We start from the raw sequence: 3,138 nt of genomic DNA on the forward strand, positions 1-3,138 counted from the left end.
GCAATTTACTAGATATTTTGAGGGTGTACGAGTCAAACGGATGTCAGAATCGGATTCAGCGGGTCGAAATACATGTTGGTAGGTGGGTCCGGTTAAAAACACACACCCCTTATCTCCGGTGTTGTTATTATTGCACTTAAAATGTTTTCATATGAGCAGCAAAGGATTCAAAGCGGAGTCATCTAAGCTTGACCTTCAGTTTTTACATACAAAACCTACTGATGAAAAACATATTTCGGCATCAACACTTTTAGGCTGAACTGCCAAAAGGTAGACATAATCCATTTGAAGATACCCCTATCTCCTCCATTACAAAATATTTGAGCTTCTTTTACCAGCACGTTTCTCGTTTTTCGATTTGAGGAAGTTTTGAGTAGATTGATCCAAAAAATTATCTAACTTCTCCTTAAAACTCACTGTTTCGTTTACATTAGCGACGCTATGAGTAAATTCATTNAAGTCAAGCTTTTTACAGTCAAGCTTTTTGTTAATTGCAGTCAAAACGGCATTTTACAAAAATCATACTTCAAAATTCATAAACAAATTCTTACTATCAATTCGGTATTTCAAAATTTTCGGGATCCCGGGATTTGCTTGCATTAATTTCCGGGTCCCGGGATTGGCATCAGTACTAGGCATATACTAAATGTGAGCAAACAACATTTTGCTTGCTTAAGCCCTGTATGCAGCTCTCAAGAAAACGGTCAAGAAAAAATTGCCATTATTTCGCGTGTGTGCCCAAGGAATTTTGATATTTTTGATACTTCACAGCCTGTTGCCTCACTCTTTCCTCAAGAAATAATGGAACGGGCATATACTTCTGTTGCAAACCTGGGTTGCCTTGTGCTCTTTTTTCACAAAAAACTTTAGAAAACCGTAGTAGAAAGTGTAGCAAATTCCTTAAGAACTGCGTACTGCCTTAAGGAAATTTGACTCAAGAAAATTTCTTAGCCATTTCTTGTACGTCATTTTATATGGAGTTTTTGCTTTTCTTGAGAGCTGCATACAGGCCTATAGTCTTCTGTTCTCTTCTCACTGCAAGTTGAAATATTTCAGTATCTATTGCAAAATTTTATACAGACAAGACTAAAAAGTATAAAATAAATTTAAAAAAAAAACTTTTTAATGTACCACGCTTTTATAAATGGACTAAAATTAGAAAATAATATTTCTCAGTCCCATAGACCTTGTTTTGATAGCTTTTGATTTTGAAAGCGTGGGGCGCATGTAATAGGCCTGATTTGAAATTGAAGAGTAATATATGTATGTATGTAGGTATATTAATAACGACCGCTTAAAATCGATCTCAAATTTGTACTTTCGCTGTAGAAATTTTAGGTCTATGTTGTGTATGTAGTTTGAATATTGTCAATTAAATCTAATGCTTTGTAAATTGTTTATGTAAAAAATCTGCATTATGTTAAAAAATCTGCATAAAAATATTTAAAAATCTTTTCAACGGAATCGTAAGAATGAGATTTTTGATGCTGTTTTTTTTACTTTTTTCAAAGATTGGCTTACGAAAAGCTTGAATAACTGGGCCAAAAATGTTCTGATTTAGACTTATGGGATCTCAGTAGAAAGGTATTTTCACACTTTTTTTTTTCTGGCTAAACAAAAAACGTCATTCGTGTCCCATCTTGTTTTTTCGAATACCAACACATCTTAATTCAACTTTGACTGACGTTTGTTCATCCTACCTTTCTCTTCCATCCTTTGAATGAGTTTATTAGCAAGGAAATAAAAAGGGTGAGAAAATACCTTTCCAATGACACCTCTTAAGTCTAAATCGGAAGAGTTTAGGTGCAGTTATTCAAGTTTTTCCTATACCAATCTTTGAAAAAAGTTAAAAAACAGCATCAAAAATGTCATCATTACGATTCCGTTCAAATTTTTTTTTTTAGATTTTTTAAATATTTTTATGCAAATATTTTAAGCTTAAACCATTATGGCATTTGAGGGGATTTTTTCGAAAAAAAATTTTTAAGAAACTATTCTTATTCATAAAAAACTCCATTTTTGGAGGTATTTTCAAATCGGTCCAGCTCACTTAAATCTTAATATTTTCAAGAAATATTTTGGTGGACGTCTTAAAATATAATAGATTTTATAATTCCAATGAAAAAATAGTACCGTTTTTTTTGTATGGGGAGTGATGCAGTCTAATGTACATATGTATGTTTATACTAGAGTCCAGCGCAAGTGTATTTGCCGCATTTCGTCAAAGGGAGTAGCAAATCTACTCTCTGTATACTTGTAGTACGGTAAGTACTTGCGTATTAAATTTCAATTCTGGTTGTTAGCCTACTAGTTGATATCGTTTGCAGCGCTGGTCCGTGAAATTGAAAGAGTAAAAATTGAATATGGAAATTGATGATATAAGGAAATGTTTACGGCCTTATTTATAAAAAATAACGTAGATTTAGGCAGTTGTTTAATGTGACATTTTCATAAAACTTTTGTATTCAAGCAGCTTTTTAAATCTATGTATGTACTTAAATTTTTATGAAAGTATTATTCTCTAATTTTCTATAAAACTATTTGCAGTCATTAACCAACAAATAAGTTGTCAAAAACAATAACTTAAGCAATGATGCTATACGAAATAAAATTATTAGTGGCAAATCAAAATTTTGAAAAGTGCCGATTTTCATATTCGATAGTTGGACATGGTAGCGACGAGATGTACGAGCATTTTTTTCTTAAGAGCTGCATACTGATTTAAGAAATTTTTTATAGAAGCAAATTTATTTTCCATTTATTGTGCGTAATTTTATATACATTTTTAGTTTTTCTTGAGAGCCTTTACAAATAAAAAAAATTTCGGAATATGTACATATGTACATACATACGAACCATATAACTTGATTTCAAGAGAAACGAATTTTCATTTGGCACGTTCAGAAGGCGCAAAAGCTCAGTAACTGGTGCGATTGCACCTTCTGAACGCGTTGTTGCGTACTTCTGATCAACTGAATTGTTGCGTGTTAGATATCGTAATATTTTTCTGATCATTTGAGAAAACATGTTGGTGTGTACCTTTGAGAGTTGAACTTGACAGCTAATGTATGAAGTCGTTCAAAAGACGCATAACGATCACTGATTTTTGTTTAGCAACGGTTGCGCTCAACTGCTGCG

This window comes from Rhagoletis zephyria, unplaced genomic scaffold (assembly GCF_001687245.7).
Source record: "Rhagoletis zephyria isolate East Lansing unplaced genomic scaffold, Rhagoletis_zephyria_1.1 Rzeph_scaffold_00784, whole genome shotgun sequence".
NCBI lineage: Eukaryota > Metazoa > Arthropoda > Insecta > Diptera > Tephritidae > Rhagoletis > Rhagoletis zephyria.